The following is a 20726-nucleotide window of genomic DNA, read 5'->3' as shown; positions in this document are numbered from 1 at the left end:
ATTTCCTTAGGGCATCTGCCTTAGTGAGACGCAACACTTCAACAGAGGACTTGCATGTGGATAAAGAAAAAAACAAAAAAAGATTGTTCTGTATCTTTTTATCCCTCCTGGTATAACATTTGGCCTTTTACATCAGGAATTCTGGAGAATTATCATCTAATTACTTGTTCTATACAGTCTAATTGTGTATTCATGATTTCTGTTAAGTGTAGAACTTCAATCTGTCACTATTTATCTCCTAAGATTTTTTAAAATTTCTCAAAATAATTTTGTGCTCATAAAATTGTGTCCTATGTATATATATTCCCTCCAAGTTCAAGGGGCATTTTTAGTGAATCAATTTGTAAGCACACTCTATTCTATCATCAAGGTCATTAACAAGAAGATTGAAATGAAGCAGAATGAGTACAGACCCAACAGACCGTGGCAGATCCGCATTCAATACAACCATTTCATTCTGACAGACAATCATTAGTAACCACCTACTAGGCACAGTCATCCACCAAGTCTTGCTCCTACTCTACAAGAGTTTCTTTCAGGTCACATTTCTTCCCTTGTTTGCAGTATTATAGCAAAAAACACTGCCAAAGAACTCACTAACATGAAAAATAGTAACATTCACACTTTTCTTGTCAATTTGCTGCCCTTATTGTCATGTTACAGAAGAAAATTAGACTGGCATGACTACTTACTCCTCCTAAATTCATCATGCTTGTGCCTCACGTTCTTGCTGTTTCCCAGAGGCTTATACTTTCTGCAGGATTTTGTTGAAAATGTGGAAGACAGGACACAGGAAATTATAGACCTTTCCTCTCTTTACCCACCCTCTTTATATTTTCAAGTGTTCCAGCATCTCAATGGGCAGCTAGCTGTACTGAGATAGCTTCCATCAGTTTTTCTTTCCTTAACCAGTCAAAAGATGCACATCATCAGGATCCAACCTAATAAATAACCTACCCCATTAGGTTTTGCATAATGAAAATGCATGTGTTTTATTTCCTCCTTGTGCTAACTGATGCTCATTTGTACTTCTCTTCTGCTTATGCTTTAAGGGTATTTTCACAGTTCTTACTTCTAGTCCATTGTACAAAACTGCTGCCTATGAAACCCACCCATTGCAAAGCCATGGCTCTAGGAGGGCTGCTAGGAGGGCACTGCGGTGAGTGCAGCTCAGTGGGCAGCGATGCTCCAGGGCTGCCCCCAGGTCAGGACACGGCCCTGCAGAAAGAAGGGACACTTGGACTGGGGTGGCCACTCCTAGTGCAATGCCAACACAGGAGAGCTGCACTGAGACAGGAACAGAACCAGAGCTCTGCAATCCACTTAACAATCACACTAGCAAGGGAGAACAATTACCAGATCGTTTGCAGCATATTAGCGTCGTTTCTGTGTCCATTATGAAATCTCTCTCTACAGCCAGCCGACAGACGGAGCTGGGTTGGGTGGGACGCACACATGCAGTACTTTGTTCACAAAATTCATGCATATACACTGAAAAAGGGATTGCAGATTAACAAAAAAAAAAAAATCAAACAGGATTAAGCCTGACACAAATGATCCTGCAGATACGATGGCTCTCACAGGGTTGACAGCACTGCACACAAACCCAGCAACCTTTCTGTACATTCCTACATTGTTGTACTACTACTTTTAAAACCTTAGTAACTTGCTGTCCTTGCCCAAAATTAAACTGCATAATAATACCCTTATTATAGTACATGTATGTGTGGCAGTTGAAGATGTAAATATTTGATTACATTATTTTAAAATACTAACAAAGAACAGGAAGAAAAAAGTTTAAAATACATGAGTTAAAGATAACTAATACCTATGTTTTCTTAAGCGTATTGTAGGTTATTCACCAGGCACCCAAATTGTTTATTTCCTTTTCACAAGAATTATACAATGATTATATAAAACTGAAAAACTGCTCATTATCTTTTGTGTACAGTAAAGCATACTCAGTCTTCTGGCCCTTCCCTTCATTGAAGTTTAATCTTCCCAAAAATATCAGCAACCAAAAGAAGTAAGATAGTGTAATACAATTGTAAATTAATAAAAATACTTAGGGTGAAAAACTATCTACAAAATTAATTAGTTCCCCTAAGATTATCCAAAATTCGTCTGACACATTGTATAATTTTATGATAATACTTTATAAAACAGTAGAGCAAAATCTAACAAATTTAACTTTAGAAGATAAAAAATAAAAATTTGTGTAGGTGAATGTAGCAAATGAATGCTTAGCTGTTGGGGAGTATCTGACTTCATTTCATTAAAAGTGCAAAACCTAATGTTTTTGAAGAGGAAAAAAAGTACCATCGCAGACATGTCTGCTTTATCCCCTTCAGAAGGAAAAGGCTAAAACACTGATTTATCATGACTTAACAAGATACTGACCACCAGATGAACTGCATTAACTGACTAATGCATTTCTAGTCCAATTACCCTGAGAAGCAAAACCACTAGTGAATTAACTATATATATTCTCAGTGAAATCTCAGACAATATAACAAAAGAAAACTTAAAGTGAAACTTGTCAGTCACTAATTTACATCTTATCACATTTTTTCCTGATGAGATAAAGTAATTTACAAGGACAAATATTCAGGCTTCAATTGGTCAGATTTTGGAGGAGGATTTTGTTTGTTTGCTTATTTGCTTTTTTACTATAGGCATACTAAAGGATTAATGTTTGGAAGGTAGTAAAAATGTTACAAACTACATTAATCTTGAACACTAATATTAATCACTAATCACAACTAAATCACTAATGAGATAGCATTTTACTGGCCATTTGAAGTGGGCTGGCATTCAGTATATTTTGGAACAGATATTAAATATTGTTTGATTTTTCTTTTCTATGAAGTAGATTGATTACTAGCTCCCATAACAATCATTTCTACTCAGAGATCAAAAATTTAATGTGTTTAGGAAAATTTTCATAATAAGAGTTACATCACCTTGCAGACTTTGTACTGCTGCCTCATATATGTGACAGCTATTGATAGAAAAAATCACATTAATGCAGGCTCCTAATATTACCCTTAAACTTGGAAAGAAGTAAGAACTCTCTCCTATTTAATTCACTGTCTGCTACATGCTAGCATGTGAATATAATACATCTGCTCTATTCACATTCACACTGGAATTAAATACAAACATATTTAGTTTAATAATTCTTATAACTTAATTTGAACAGTTAGTACAGTCTGTATTTACAATGCTTGCTTATGCTTAGTTTTAGCTGCAAGCTCAGTTGCATCCTGTCTATATGGTCAGGACCCATAACAAGAAATAATTACTGCTGATTACTGTCCCAAGAAAGCCTGTTCTGTGAAGGTGATCTTTGTAATTATATCTAATTTTTGTCGCTTGTGTATAGATATGTACACAAGTTACACTAGCAAAATCATTTGCTAACTCAAAAGAATTCATTGTAATGTTTCATTATGCTACTTCACATATCCTCCAAAAATTTCCACCCGAGTAGAATGTAACAGATTTTAGAACTATTTCTGTAAGAAGAAGACAGTTCAAGATCTGGTTCCTCTTCTCACTGAACTGGAGATGTGACAGCACCGAACAGCCAGAACACCCAAATTTTATTCTGAGTTCTACACTAACATCTTCTGACAAGCCAAGCCTCTGTGCCCATCCATTCTGGCTACTTATGATATGATGCCAAAGTTAATTTTGTTGAAATATCTGCATTGAAAGACTCAAAACAGAATTCCAGTAAAAAAGAAAGGCTGAAAAACATGTCCAGAACTGAGCTGACCAGGATTACTTTGAATTTTCAAAGAGTAAAAAGAATTCTGCCTGCTTATGTAGCAAAGACAAGAAATAAATCTTCAACCCCTTGTTTGTCAGCCTCATTTATGGGCATCCCTCACAAACAGCAACAGAGTAGTGCCATGAAAAGCAGCTGACCCTGACTACAACACATGCATTACCATGCCTGGGTAACAGCTACATACAATTTGACAGGGAAGGCTAGAATGAATGCTGATGTAATAAGTACTGAGTAGAAACTATAGCTAGTGAACCGGTTCTCATTCTTCTGAAATTTTAACTCTCATCATCTTTTCCACAGTACCAGCCCACCAACAGTTACTATTTGAATGAATAAGCTAATCCTAGAGACATTATTGAAGCAAAATAAATGGTACATACTCCTTTCTTAAGTATTTACCAGTCCACCAACCTCCTCTCCTTTGTATTTGCTTCTCCTTTGATAGATGAACAGCTTTGCAACTTAAAAACTGGTTGCAAAACCTGTAATGAGCAAACTCGGTATTAAGGCTCACAAATGTCTGAAATCAAAACTAAATCAACTTCTTCTGAATTTTCCTTCGTGTTTATTCTCCTTACTGCAAAGAATACAGAAGAGCTGAGTAAACAAGTGATGTCACTGGACTTTACCAAAGAGGTAGAAATTGCATAAAGTGTAAAGATGCAATGCACATCAATTTATTTCCCAATTACTTACATGACGGATATTGTTGCTTTTTGTTATTACATCTTGCAAATTTACACCATTTTAAACATGCATTCTAATACTTTGCCTAGCAATTCTACTTGATTATCTACTAGGCAGAGTTATATTTCTAATTAAAACATAACTAAACATGCAATGAAATGACATATAAAATTCATGTCATTCATAACACAAAGCTTTCAGTGTTGGTATCCTGGCTGTATCCCAAAATCCAAAGGTACCAGTAAACATATCTTCCTGCTGTGCCATTCAATAGGAATAAAAAGCTCACAAAGCTGAAATTTAAACAACCTAAGAAAGCAAGACTGATTGCAGCTGTAAACACATCTGCAATTCCAGTCATGGGTTGCTGCCTAAGGCAGCAACAGCCACTGAAATCACAGAAATTCCCTCCTGGTAGAAACTTCGGTCTGCAAGAAAGAGGCTACCCATCTTAGTGTAAATTCTAAATAATTTTGGCAGCACCGGTATGGATTTAAAAAATCTTAGTGCAGCAGAGGAAACATTTCCCTAACAACCCTTTTAAAGAATCTCCAAAGCAATTTCGCCCTGAAAATACATGAACTATTTCCTCCAGCACAGGTTTCTTTACAAAAATGTCAAATGGATTTTTGGCAGTGATAATTTTCCTGCTTCAGCTTTCAATTTACAAAACTATAACTTCAAAGATCTCAATCTGCAAATGGGATAAGTTAGAGAAAGGCACTGGATTTGGCATTGCATTTCCCAAAGAACATGGAGATGATAGGCAAACACACACACATGCTTCACCCTCTGTCCACAAATTCAGAAATCAAGACATTTAAGTGAATGCCTTTGAGGCAGAAGAACATTATTTTCCAGCTCTAAAGTCAGCTGGATAACTATACCATGCAAGTAGTGCTAAACACTTGAAGGACCTACTAAGTAATTATACTTTGCAGGTGTGCCATTTATTTTGTAAAACCCAAACAGGAGAAAAAAGTTGACACACCTGTTTGACCATTAGCTTTTTTTGGGAAATTCTGACTAATATAAAAAGTTCAAGTGTCCATGTTTCAAAAGCCAGAATTCCAGTGATTGGCTTTGTCTAGACTTATCTATGTTGGGTTACATTAATATTATAATGTTTCTCTCAGATCAATAATAAAATCCTTTGTGAAAGCAGATTGGAAAACCACAAAGAAAGACCTACATACCAGCTACTGTTGCAAACACACTTTTTGTTCAAGGAGTACATTGTGTTACTTTTTCCTATTTCTTCTGAGGAGGTAAACTGCTTATGAGAAGAAGAGTTAAGGACAGCATTATTAAGGACAGCACTCATAACTGAGAGTCTTCATGCTGTCCTGAGTTAGGGCACCCAGGGATAATAACATAAAAATGCTGGCCTTCAGTAAAAGAGACTGAGGGTTTATCAAAATCAAGACCTCTTCCACAACCTCTTAGAGCAGCCCAGAGCTGGCCTTCACCAGTTCTTAACGGATTCAAGATCATGATCACTGCTTCTCATTTATGTGGGAATATTATCAGTCAATGGAAAATTCCTTTGGTAAGCAGCCAAGGCAACTTCTCCCCACCCTGACAAAGAAAAAATAAACAAATTTTAAAACCCACACAAACCAAACCAGTTGATATGAATAAAAAGGGGAAGAACTGAAGATCTTTTGTTTCATTTGACACAGTTTTCCTTTATATTCAGTAGCTGGTTGGATTTTTATTTTTTTAAGAAAAAAGAATGTTGGCAGAATTAAAACTGCATGACTACACACCTAAATAATGGGAGTGGGCAGAGGAAGAAAAATTCAAACACCAATTTATGTGCTAAAATTCTATTTATTGCCTATAGTCATCATGTGGGAGGACAGATATTGGATCATTATTGGGGAAAGTAAGGGGCAAGATATTTTTTAACTGCTTTTCAGTTTGCACCACCTGTGTGCAGTCTAAAACAAGCAGCTGGATCTCACTTTGGCATTCACACCAGAAAGCAGTGCCATCACCTCTTTCTACCGAAGTGATTTGACAAAGCAGACCAGCAATGCAGTACATCACTGTGCAGCACCAGCAGCTCTGCCGGGGCAGGCAGGCCCTCAACCTGGAGATCTCCTTAAAAACATGCACATGAAAATCAACTATTTGATCTTCATCCCACACCAAAAAATAACACTAGAATCAAAAGTGGGTATTTAAAACAAAAGTGACCGGATTTAAGTCTAGGACCAGTTTTATTTAAAAAATATTACTGTTAGGTAGAGAAATAAGACTTCTTCCTCCCCGTTGTAACCTAAATCAGGTATTAACATCTTCATAAAATGCTATTAGTTATATTATAGGCATAAATTATGAATGTTTCTATATTTTTTTCCTATCTCATGACAACTCCAACTCTGAAGACAAAAGGATTTTTTTATAGTCTCAACAAAAATCTCCCAAAGAGATTATTTTTTAAAATCTAAATGCATCTTTTCTGTCTTATCAAAGAATCAAAAGTAACTGACAATGCTATTCTTGAAAAACATTTATGCAGTTCAGTCTGCTCAACAGCTGACAGCAATTTAACAAAATTTCTTTTTGGCCTCCTTCTTTGTTTTTATCGGTAACAAAAGAAAAAAAAAAGGAAACCAGACATATTTAGTTGCAGCAACTAGCTCAGCAACAGGCATATTATACCATGCCTTAGTGACTTCCTGCTTAGGAACCCTACTATACTCTTCAGAAATTCTGTCTATTTTATTAGAAGAAAAAATGTGCTGGCTCCCTTGCTCTAATTCTTCTTGCCTGCATAATACCCAAGTTATGCTACGTCCTACTCATAATTAGAACTTGTTCTGAATATTATATAATGTGTGAGAATCATCTGTTTCTTGAACAAAAATTAATGTCTGTTTAGTCAAGGTCCTGCATAATTTATTAAAATTTAGAACAAAGAATTTCATCGTTTGGTTAAGTCCTCTTAGGAAAATGGCTTAATCTGGACTATATCTTCACAGAAATATTCTTTAAGGCAGGAGGTAATCTGTCCGCAGCCACATCTGCCAATCAAGACAGTTGGACAGCAATTTGCTGCACTCCCTTTCCCCCTGAGCTGGTGCCTCAAATTCTCCAGTCTCATGTGATGCCATTCTTACCAAAGGAATTTATTGAATACTCCAAATGAACAGCTCACACAATTAGGAAGAAAGAATGCTGAAACTGAGTGTGATCAACAAGGACATCAGAGCCACAGAATAACTGAGGCTAGAAAGGATCCCAGAGGAGGTTTATCACCTAACCTCACACCAAAAGCATGACTAAGAGGTCAGATCAGGTTGCTCTGGGCTTTATCCAGTTGGGACTTAAAATCCTCTAGGGATGTAGACTGGATTGCCTCTCATTCAAACACACAGCTGTCAATGGAGTGGGGAAAAATATCTTCCTTATCACCAGTCTAAACCTTTCCTGTTTTAATTTATGTCCATAAATTGATAACGTACTTCACATGCTTCCTGAGGAAAGTTCCAATGTCATATTTATGAGTGATTTTTCACAAACCAAATTACAACATTAGTTTGACTGGACAAGTGAAGACATTTTTATATCCTATTTAAAGCAGAGACATATTGGTAATCCCATACAGCTCAACAGGATGGCATTACACAGAGCAACTGAAAATTTAGTATGCAGGAAACAAGAAAATGCCACTGAGAATTCTCAGAATTCACCTCAAGAACAGTATTTCAGTTGTTTTACTGAAGTAACAATCAAAATTTGAGTGCTATTAATACTCAAGACCATTCCTAAGTACAGCCAAAGATGAATATCATAATTTATTCACAACTTTGGATAAGAATGGCATTTAGTACATATGTCATTACTCAAATTAACTCCTGACAAGCTGGGATAGGAAGGAAGAAAGCCAAGGAACAACCTGGAATATTGTTGCGCATTTTGTACTGATACCATTAACCTAAAGTGGGACAGCAGAGATATCAGGGAAGAGCTACACCTAAGACAACCATTTTCAGACCTACCAGAGACAGCTACATTTGAAGTAGAACAATAGTAAAACAAGTTAGTATTTGATGTTTTCTGTTAAGAAAATCCAAATTTAAAAATACAAGTATTTTAAAAGAGTTTAGGATTAATTAGAAGTCTAATTTTAGGCTTTAGATTCTTGTTCAAACAAATTCAAATATTTTTATTTACTATGCATACATGAGATAAAATATATCAAATGTTAAAATTTATTGACAAATGGCACATCAATTCTAACTCCTGTACAAGTAGTACATGCATTCCTTATCAGAAAAGAACAAAACAAATTTGTAATCAGTACCCAAAGTACTATATTTAAGAGCAAAATTAAGCAATTCAGTTGACCATGACACTACAATAGTCATACATTTTCTATGTTTTCTCTCCAAAAACCTACCATAATCTCAAGTGTTCCTTTGCAGAATAATCCTGAAAATGAGATTTTCCCAGTACTGTTGCTTTTGTTTAGAAATGTTTCTGCAACTATGCCATCAGAAAAAGCAACTTCAATTTGAAAACATCCCTCTTTATCCCTGAACCTGAAAAATCCTCTGTTCTAGTGGAGATAACAAGACACTACTATCTTCTCCCTGTGGTTGCTGCTGGTTCCTACCAGGCAAGAATCAAATACAGTGGAATTGCCCAGTTACGTTTCCAGGCTGCAGCTGCAATATCAGACAAACAGGCAGAGGAGAATCCATCACATGCAGAAAGTGAACAGAGGAAAGAAAACATAATGGGCAAGTGGTAAATATCTTCATTTATGTGATAATTATACAGCTAACTATCACTGCTACAATTATTAACAACAGTAAGTGGACTGATTGAAGAAATACATTAATAAATTAATTAACTACCTTTCTATCTCTCCCAAAAATGAAGAGCTCTTAAAGAGAACACATTTGTGCAATAGAAGATATTTCTTAAAAGATGGCTATTTCCATAATAAAACTACAGTCTTACACCCCACTGGTTTTTGCTAACAGAAAAGAGAGAGTCTCTCCTACTCCATTCTCTCCTGAAGCAATGCATTTTAAGAGAAGTACCTAAAACGAAGTTTTGAAAAGCTTCCCTGAAAAATCTGTGGAAGTTGTCTGTCTTCAAGAATTTAAACAAATAAGGAATATCATAAAAACACCACTTAACTGAAAATTGCAACACTGCCAAACTCACACCACAGCATTTTTTCCTGATTCACTGTGAGAAAAATAAATAAATCTCTATTTAAAATCTATCAAGCATCCATAATCAAAGAACTCAAAAGTTTTTGCTGGCAACACTTTTTCTTAACAAACTTCAAAAGTATTTACATAAGCTCTCCAGATATCATCTGTTACATGTACTGCATAGATTGTTGTGGTGAGTGTCCATAACAGACATCAGAGAGAGTGCTGCAGTTTACTATCCCATGTTTAAATGTTTATGAAGTTTTGCTGTCTATTCATTAGCACACTTCAGATGCAGCATAATGAAAAAGTTTTAATGAACAGGAAGAGTAAAAAAAAAAAAAACTACCTTTTTTTTTCTCTTTTATTTTCCCTCCCCTTCCCCTATACCATGACCTATTTTCTTGAATAACAGGCAGATCTACTGAGGACATTAACCTGTTTCCATGTCACAGTAACAGCCAATGTATCAACATGCTGAGATGCATTAGCTGTTGCTTATTGATCCATTTATAAATTCACTGTACTGGGAATACAAACTGGAGGATTATAAAGTCTTTTGCTATCCTCTGCTTTCTGACACACTTTACTGATTAACTATTTCCCAGAACACATTTATTTTCATGTTTTGTGGAAATACTTACAGAAGATTCCTCCTCTTCAAACAGTCTCCCACATCTGAATCACTCTTACATATTTTTAGTCCATTCATTATTTTCAAAATTCAAAATGTAATAAACCACATATCACGTTTTAAAAATTAAGTCATATGAATTACATCCACCAAACAATATCTACTACAAATACTGATTTACATTTACCAAGTATGAGAAATAAACAAGCAGATAGGATAAAAAAATTTAAAAAGCTAATTTCCCCTTGATTCCCTGCAGGCTTCTCATATGTGAACTGTTCCCACCATACACACGACATGCAGCATGTACCTCTGCATAAATTTTGATGAGCCAAAGTGTTCCATAAGAAAAGCATTCCAGTCAAGACACTAACATGTGACCATTGGTTAAGACAGCTCATCCTACCTGCTTCTACCTTTGAACCAGTAGTTACTTGCTGCTTATTTGTAAATCACATATTCAAACCTGCTCTTTTGTTCCAGTTAATGGCACTAAATTGTTTATACCATCTAGCAAGCTTGACTACATTCTAAAAACAGGTATCCACAATAAGCCCACATTCACTGCTTCAATTTAAATAGGGTGGGAAAGCAGCTGAAGTTTAATTGCCTGAATTTTCAGAGTTGTAAAAGACAAAAGGGAAAAGCAATTCGAAAAGCCAGACTTCTACCCTTCAAATTCAAGGACCGCATGCTTGATCAAATGCACACATCAAATCAATTATGGCAGAATGTAAAAAACCAGAGTTTTTTGCAAAATAATTGAAAGATCACCAGGGTTCATGTTCTGCCACACTTTTACAGACAACCACAACTCAATGTACTCTTACTTGCATTAAAAAAAACCAAAACACAAAACAAAAACAAAACAAAAAACCCCAAAGAAAACAAAGAAAAATAAAACAACAACAACAAAAAAAAGGCATAGTTTCAGGCTTGGAGAAATATTTGGAAGAGGGAAACATTCATAAATTGTATCTATGAGTTTTAAAACCCTAATTTCTACAATTCTCAAAAACCTCCAAGGATTCAGATATTTTGCTTTCAACAACAGAACCCTTGGAAGATGAGTGCAGTGCCATCAAAAGGAGTGGAGGAAAAATTACAAAAGAGATACAGCTCATGTCTTGTCTATTAGAAATTGCTATGTAAAAAGGAAAATACTGCCCTGAGAGGGATACTCTGGCTGATACTCTCCAGAGGGAGAAAACAAATTGCACCAAGGATACATCACACAGCATAATCATATACCTTGTTTCATTAGTAACTTGGCAGTAATTTTCTTGTTGCTGTTGCCCACAGAAGCATATGATCAAAACAGGTTTCCTACCAATACCTTTTGAATCAGTTGGCCAATTTTCAACATTTTTAAATAAAATCCCCAGAGATCTCAAAAATAACTTATGTTCCTCCTAACTACATGAAAATTAATGGTCAGGGAGTGGAAGAAGACCTAATTTGCTCTCATAGTGAGGGGAAAGTAGGAAATTCACCTCTTTATATTTGATTTGGCAGCAGATCAATCGATACAGAAACAGTAGTGTCTGTTGATATGAAGTCAAATGACATAAAGGATTGGAGGAGAAGTGATAAGGAGATAAAAAGACAATCCAAACACATACAAATGTTTATTTTATTATTTCTGTAGCTCACAGAAACTGTGTCTTGTAGACAGCAATTTAATAGCCCTTAGAAACTAAGAATCACTTGCCCAAGTATTTACATTTGTTGGCCTCCTCCTGCTCACTAGGTTGCCTAGGAACATTTTCCCTCAGATTGAATGGGAAAATAGTTTATGAGCCATCTGGACATTTCAAATACTTTTTGAATCTATTTTATGAAATCCATGCAAATGGTTTTCCATTACACTTTTTTACAGCATTAAAGACACTCAATGAAGAAAAAAGTAGAGGAGTAATAAAGATAATATATTCTGAAAAGGCTTTCATGGATAAATACCAACTTGGATACAACATGCAGAAGTGTTGGTAGGATGACTCAGCTCCTAATGATATTTTATTTAAGTTCATTTTCTTCGCAGTAGCCTGATGTTGTTAATAACTCCCAGTAGGCTACTTAGAGCTGTAGATTCATTTTCCCATTAATGGCAGCAAAAGGTTCTTTGTTAATGGTTTTAGGATAATGCTGGGTTTTGCCATATGGTTGGGTTTGTATGAGGGTTTCTCATGAAAAGCCAGAGAGTGTAAGAAATTGTTACTATATTTAACTGCAGTGTCCTCACACGCACAGCAGACAACTGGAATGGACACTGTTCTAATATTTACAAGTGCAAACAACGCTCAATATTTACTGCATGTTCTGTTTAAGAGGACTACAGGGTCCTTAAACAAGAGAACATACAGACAGATCAGAGGATTCGTAATACAATACTGAGCTTTTCACCTCTAGGTCATTGGTTCAAATCTAAACTGGTCAGTAATGAAGGCAAGCTATTATCATCTGACAGCCCTGGCCTTTGCAAATTGATTTGTCAGGCTCAGTCCTGCTCTCATCAAACTCAAAATTCAAAACGTGAATTTGCATTTCCGAAAACAATCCCAGCAACATAAGAAAAAAATGAACAAACAGAAGTAATCTCTTCCTCCTCAGATACCACCCCCAAACCAGAGTCCCTCGAGAGTGCCAGAGGAACAGTAAAAATTATAGCACTAGTACAGCACTAGCACAATACATCCTTCTGTGGATAAAGGTTACTTCTGACTCTCAGATACCCAATTATAATTTTCTCTGTACAAGTACAAAGCTTTCAGAGTTTTAATTAATAAAGAAAAGACAAGAAAGAAGAGACCAATATGCAGGTCTTAAAGCTAAAATTTCAGTCTTGCTTAAAGATCTCTTCAGATGCCTTGTTCAAAGGTGTGTTTCTTAAGGTTGAAGGTTTTGAAGAAAATGGTCACAGTACTCTATAAAAAGAATATCAAATTTACTTTCCATGTTGTTATGATGTATTTGTAGTCAAAATGTTTAAACACCACTTGTAGCAGCAACATTGTATTCTATTACTTGAAGACAGCTTTTATTCAGAAATTGATTAATTTACAAGTTATCATGAATAATACTAGAGAAGCCATATTTTTACAGTATTTCTTCAAAATCACGTTAGACAGAAGAAGTATGGATTATGTCATACGGTACATAATTTTCCACATGCTTTCATAATTTGAACAAAAATGGTCTTCAGCCTCAGAAATACATCCAGCCCTTTCCTTTGCCTTTTACTAGTTTGGGAGCAATCACAAGAAACACTCAGCAGGTACCACAGTTCTCCATTTTACTAAGCAATCACTGCTACAGGACTGAATAGACACCAACTTTTAATGCAGTGCCTTTAAGATCACCTTTACATCACAAACTTAAGGCACTAGACAACAAAATCTACTGAAAGTTTTACACTCCATGAACACAAAATATTACTCCAAATATTTGAGACTACAACAGAACACATACAACTCACAAATCTTGGAAAGTATCAAAAATCTAAGAGCCTCTTGCAGGTTCCTTGGTTTTTACTAAGGTGCTGATAAACTGAAGTTTTTCCTTCCTTTTCCAATAACTCCAAATATAAAACACTTACTGTAACTTTAGGAAAGGCCCAACAGGTTAACTTCCTAGATGAATGACTGTACATAGGTTCTGCAAGCTGAGTAACTGAGCTGGAAACAGTCTATTGCTGTAAAACCAGAGTAGCACAACCCAGCCATATCCTAGTCCGGCCAAACATCAGGCCCACAGTGTCCCATAAGACAGTGGCTGGTGAGATGCCCCCAAACCCAGCCTTCCCTGGTCCCAGAACAAGAAACCCCATGCATCAAGTGACATTAAAAAAAAAAAAAAAAAAAGAAGAAATGAACCGCACACTAAACTCATATGTCAAGAGACACATTAAGAGACCGCCTACATTGTGTCATTTGTCTTAGAAAGTGTCCAGAGTACACCAGGAGATAGCTCCTCCCAGCAGTCTCACACACAGAGCATAAACCTAGACAATGGGGCTGCCTACAGATGAAGGGAAGGCAAAATCCTAAGGACTGGGGATTGCCTATTACTTGACTTGCAATTAACAGGACCAAGAGAGGGATCCAAGCAAGCCAATCCAAATTCTTTGATAGTCAGTAAAAAAATGTCATGCTGCTCCTCTCTGCCATCAAGAACTGCATGTCTTTTCTAGGTAATGACCTTCAGTGACAGAATATAAGATGGCTTTGGAATTGTGCCTGTAGCCACTATTGACAGAAAATAAAGAAACTTAAAAGCAAACAAGAAGTATTTCAGGGAACAAATTAAAATAAACTGTTTGAATAAATGTGTGTGGAACATATGTCAGGAAACTGAAGGATGTGTAAGGTATTCAGAAGGCTGCATGAGAAAAAATGAAAACACTAATAAGCTCTACAGGTATCAACAGGTATGCTAATTATAAGACAGTTCTGTTGGCTCTGAAACAGATTTAAAAAAAAAAAAAACAAAACCAAACAATAGCTGTGACTTTTTATTATTCGTTCATCCTCTTACCTCAGTTTTTTTTAATATCATCTATTGCAATTTGTAGAGTTGGAGCAAAAGTGATTCTGGACAGGCACAACTGTTCTTTACATAGGTATGTTTATAGAGTCCTCAAAGTCAATGAGCCTCTCAAGGTAACAAACTTTTTGAACCTCCAGAAACTGGGAAATAAACACACTTTCTCCTCTATGTACTGTCCATGAAAACTTGCCTAAGAAGGCTTATAATCCCTAATAACATCTCCAAGACTAGACAGAGAAGAATTTAAATTCCCATTATCCTTTTTAACAAACTTGTGACTACAGTCTCAAAATAGACACTTAACCCAGAATTGAGAGAAGAACTGACATATTTCTTACCTGCAATGCCTAAAAGAAATGAACTGAAATGTTACACCAGTTGAGTTCTCAGCACAGCAGTACTTCCCCTCACTCTTGAAGCAAACACAAGACTATTTGTGCTGCTGGTGTTTTCCAAAACTGCTACTCAGTGTCAAGTATATTGCAGCACAAAGTCTTTCCTTGGAGAATTTTTTTCAAGTCTGAAAAGTAGCACAAGCTTAGAGAATTTCTTTTTCAGCACACATGTCTTTCTTTCAAGCTGCACGAGAAATATACAGCTATTTTCCCTCCCTTTTCATATGCACCTTTTTTCCATGATTAAAACCCTCAGAATTTGTTCTGAAATCTGAAAGGCTTTTTGAATTTTTTTAACACACAATCAGCCATTACAATACCCACGAGAAGTTCACGTAGCTGAAAGACCAGAAAGCCATTGTGCCTGCAACTTTTTGAAAGCAGAGGATGTATGTTGTTATGGTTTCTATTTATGGCTGTAATCCTCATTCATGTCCACTCACAATCCTTCTACTCAAAGACAGATTTTAAGAGAAATCCGACTCTGGCAAAGCAAAGAGCTTCTGCTTTCTTGCAAAAGGCACAGGGGGAAAGCACATGGTTTTAACTACCTTAGACCAACATAGTCAATTAAATACTGAGGAGGTTCTTCTAACCGACAGCAGCTCCCATGCAAGTTTAACTTTTGACGGCAGCGGATCACGCCTAGGTTATTAGCCAAGATAATACAACATCCCTTATTATTTCAAAGACTCCCGCTAATTCCTTTTTAGCCTCTAGCATTCTCTTTTTGTCGTACCTGCTACTCCTTCTCTCTTCTGCGGGCGTGCAGGGCAGAGGGGCCTTTCACGCCCAGTCCCGCCGGAGGTCGGGCCGGGATTCGGGCCCGGCCGAGTCCCGCACCGACCCCGCTGCGGCCCGGCCAAGGCGGGCGGGGGCTGCGCCACAGCGCAGAGCGGGGGTCGCCACCGGCGAGGCTCCGGGGACACGGTCAAGCAGCCTATGAACAGCTGGGTCTGGCCGCGGCTTCTCCTGAGGAGACAGAACGGGAGGAGAGCAATCCCCCGCACACCGGGAGCCGTTTCAGTCCCCACCTGTCCCCGCGCGCGGGTCCCGCCGGGCGCGCTCATCCGCCGCTGCCATAGCTACGGGCAGCCGCGCCGCCCGCCTCTCGCGAGAGCCGCCATCTTTCCACGAGAGCCGCGGGCTGCGCCGGGGGCGGGCGCCTCCTCTGGCGAGAGGGCTGAGGGAGCGCGGGGCGGGGCGAGGCGGGGTGGTGGCGCTGCTGCCTGGGCACGGCTCTGCCTGCCGGGAAACGCTTCGGGATTGCCCACAGCCGCAAAGCTGGGCCGTGCTAGCTGCGAAACGCGGCTGGAGGAAACAGACACGTTCATGTCCAATAAAAGTTTGCTTGTAGTTCGTGTGAGCTGAGTTAGCTGACTGGCTAGAGCCGAAACACGGGGTGTTCAACACCATGCGCACTTGAGGTGTGAATTAGACCATGTCAGGATGAGGGAAAATTGACTAAGATATTTTAGAAATTTGTAATGTGATTTTCTGAATACTAGAGAATATGTAAAATTACTATAAATCTCGTATTCCCTGAACTGTGTCAACCGTACATTGCAATCTCTGTCACCAGTGCAGACTGATGGTAATATTAACTCTGGTGTGATAGTATTGGTGTAATCTTGGTGACACCCATGAAACACTTTTCAAGCCCACTGAAATAAATAGGTGTTTCCCAATGAATTCAGGACCATGCATCTAGAGAGAACCTGAGGATAACTGTGGCGACCACCATTTCCATGACCAGTTGGTACCTCAGGGCTACATGGATAAACAGGAACATGAAGTAATTACTCAGGCAGAAACAGGAAGATGTGAGGGTTAATCCATTTTCTTTTCTGCTCCTTTATTTCAGTGTTCCCAGCATCTGAGAGATACAGCTTTTGTAACAATTCTTAGAGAAGTGCCACCACCTCTGTAAGTGTACAGGAAGTTCTTTCTGTTTAATTGTTGAGCCCATTTTTACATAAGTGAGTTGATGCATGGTGTTCTGCATGTAAAAGATGTATGCCAGGATTTGCAGCTTCTGATAATTCAGGTATCCTGGTAGTGGTGTACCAGATGCACAGAGTGTGCCTGGGGCTGGGACAGTTATTTGTTCTGCCTAGAGCAAACAAAGCAGAGTCCGTGAACGTGCGTCTGCAGTAGTGTTCATGCTGCTGTGAATATGGCATTTCTAACACCACCAAAAATAAGTTTGTGCATTTGGGAGAATATTTGTTTACTTGTGTCTTTCCATCCCATTTTGGTCTCTTGCTTTGGGAATCTAACCAACCATAGTGGAAAAAAGAGCAAATGAGGAAGGCCTCAAGTCTCTCTTAGGGACCAAAGATAATTAAGAGGAAGAGTTAGAGAGAGAGTAGAAATAATGAAGCCCTGGATATGTGCTAGCTTCAGGCCCATGAAAGTGTGGCTGTTTTTGTAATAGAATATGGAACTAATTGCATGTCTGAGCCAGCACTGTGGGGTTTGACTGAAGCACTCTTCAGTGTAATTGAATTTGTGTAGCATCTGTGAGCGGGGGGGGGGTCCTGTGCCACAAGGCCCATAGCGTGTCCTTAGGCAGGCCAGCAGAAAGTTGCTCATTTGTTTGTCCCTCCTTCCAGGGACCGCTTTGTTTTCCCCCTTAGTGAATGACGTAGGATGGGATTGTTGCTTAAAGCAGGAACTTCTCCCAGTAAGAACACAAAGTCCACAGAGTCCTTATTTACCCTTTTGTGTAGAGGGATGTTTTGGAGCAGGAGTGCAGCATTGCTTAGTGGCCAGCTTTTTCCCTGCTCTTCACGTCCTCCTTGTATGCTTTTCTTCTCCCTAGCTGCAAATATAGGAACCTGAAGTAAAACAATGATGTCCGAGCCTGGGAAGAGTTGAGATCTTTGTCAGCCTTCTGTAGTACAATTGCACTGTTTCTGTCTGAATTTCTAGAAAATATTTGTTCCCAGTAAGCCCTGTTACAAGAACCAGGAAGAATAACTATTTTGATTTGGCACCTGAAGAATTTATAACCATAAATTAATCTCACCTTGTGCAGTTATTTGTTCACTCTGGATTTTTGAAAGGAAAATGTTTGTTATCATTCTGGCTTGCACTATACCTAACTTCTTCTGCTCCAATTTTTTTAAAGGGTAGTCTGCAAATTTATTTGTATCCGTTCTCTCTGAAAGTATTTCAGATGATGTTTTGTTTAAATGAAAAACAGACATTTAGAAATAAAACTCTTTGTATGAAACATTTTGTGTTTTTTTTATTGTTAATCAAAAGATCAAAATAAACACACAAAAAAGAACCCTGCAGGTTTTCTTTAAAATAGTTGGACAATATGCATTAAAAGTTTTGATGTAAATAATGTTTCTAAAAAGTAATAGTTTATATTTGAGAAATTGTTTATTAAGCTGACTGAAGTTTAGGTTGCATTTTAAAAGCACTGCTTCAGGGTTGTTTATGTAGTTCTCTTCCGTTTACTGCATGTCTTAATTAACAGAAAGTATATCTGAGCAAGTACTTGTACTCATTAAAGCTTCATTTAAGTTGTACTGCAAGGAGAAGATGATTGATTGTCAGAGAGATAACACCTACTGTGTGCTAAATACTTAGAGAGCAGGAACATGAAGGCACTGCTAATTAATTACATTAACTGAAGAGACTTTTACTAGTAGATATATGATTATAAATAATTTAATTAATGTTTCAAATTCCACCTACTCTCAATTCACAAAACTTGGAGAGTTCCACCAAATGTGTGCAATCTTACCTCTGTGTATGCCTGCAAGTTCTTCTTGGTTATCTGTGGTCCTGATCAGGCACATCTGCAAGACAGAATAGGCAACTTGTCTAAATTAGTTTATAACCTGCAATTCGGCCATAGATGAGGTTGCATATAAATGTCTCAATGTGCTCTGAGCCAGCAGGATGACTTGAAAACTTCTGGTACTGAATCAAGAGAGACTCTTTCATGTGCTGCTAGTGGGCAGCAGTGGCCACTGTAAATTGCCAGAGCGGTGTTAACAGCACTGTTGTGCCAAGGGGCATTCCTTTGGAAGTAGGACGTTTTCCAGGTGATCACATCTGTAGCAGCCTTCTGTGGAAGAGAAAAGAGATACTTGCAGACAAGCTACTTCGGGGAAAAAAAACCTCAGTGCAATGAATGTTCAAGCCTTGTACCACAAAACTGTACTTCCGTGGAGGGAAGTACTCTGCCCCATAACAGAAATACCATAGGCTGTCTGGTGCCTGCCATCTTGTAATAAGAAAAATGAATACATTTTATATATTCACAGTATGATTAAAAGAAAAAAAAGTCAAAAAGGCAGAGCACATATTCTCTTAACAGCCTGAAACTCTCCCAGATTTTATTTCAAAGAGAGTAAGTCTGCTGCCAAAGCCATCTCTTCTAAATGATCTGTCAATGATCTGTCAAACTGTCCCTTTGATTAGGGAATACATTGCAGTCAAATGGAAAGTTTTCTGCACAACACAGAAAATCATGCTAACAGTGCTACTGCCTGCCGACTATTTATGCAATCAGCTATAACTTCAGGCAAAGTTTTAAAACATCTGAGACCATATTTCTGGATAATATGGTTGAGATTTTTTTTTTTTTACATGAAAATGTGGCCACTGTTTTTTTAATGCATTTTTAGCATAGCTTGGATTCTTTATCACTGAATTTGTCTTCATGAGAGAAACATTTAAAAACTTGGAAAATGTAAAATAGTATTACTAGAAATGACAGTATAGATAACTAAAAATGTGAGAGCATTTTGTTTTGAATGAAAGATCTGAATGTCACAAATTCTATGCAATCCATTTTTCAAGGGTGAGCCCTTCCCTATTAAATGGATTTTTAGCTGTTGTTCAATGGAATATAAGCTTAATATCCAGTATAATCTATATAAGGGAACTGTAGCCTTTTCAAGAGGATGAACTCAATAATTTGTTCCTTTTTATCTCTACGATGATGCTGCTTAAAAGCAGATAACTGACTTTCCATTCTGCAGCTTCTACTATGTGGGAGAAAATCCACTGTAATTAAATCTAATAAAATCCTCTAATTCCCAATATAAACAATTCTCTGACATAGACAATTCCCCTGAGTCTACATCACAGCCCAAGGAAAACAAAGAACAGGAGCTGTTTCTTACTTCCTTTTAAATATTTGATCATTATGGACAAACTTCTGTCCTGATTAACAGTAGCTGAAAGCCTTACTCAAAGTAATTATTTTTGAGACAGAATTCGAACTACTGTTTTTTCTCTCACTTGTAATGTTACTTTGCATGATGACTAAACTAGAATGTAATTTAGGCTGTGTAAACAACACGACAATAGTTGTCTGAATTGTTCTACAACACGTAGTGCTGTATTTCTCATTTTGTACTAGAAACAAAAGCACATAAATCCTGCTTGACAGGATTTGAAATTGAAAGTGCACTGGCAAAAGAAGAGCTATTTGGCTTATTAAGCAAATGTACCAAAACTGA

General features: G+C 37.5%; 1 protein-coding gene across 1 annotated transcript in view; it reads right to left on the bottom strand.

Moving 5' to 3' along the window:
* USP54 (ubiquitin specific peptidase 54) overlaps positions 1-16256 on the bottom strand; it is an 89637-nt gene extending 73381 nt beyond the window's left edge. The window contains exon 1 of the mRNA XM_018910915.3: positions 15977-16256. The gene's annotated coding sequence lies outside the window, so the exon portion shown is untranslated. The remainder of the gene's footprint in view (positions 1-15976) is intronic.
* Positions 16257-20726: the final 4470 nt, after the last annotated feature.

Source organism: Serinus canaria, chromosome 6 (assembly GCF_022539315.1).
Source record: "Serinus canaria isolate serCan28SL12 chromosome 6, serCan2020, whole genome shotgun sequence".
Taxonomy (NCBI): Eukaryota; Metazoa; Chordata; class Aves; order Passeriformes; family Fringillidae; genus Serinus; species Serinus canaria.
Note: the sequence above shows the minus strand (reverse complement) of the source record. Positions and strands in the feature narration are given on the sequence as shown.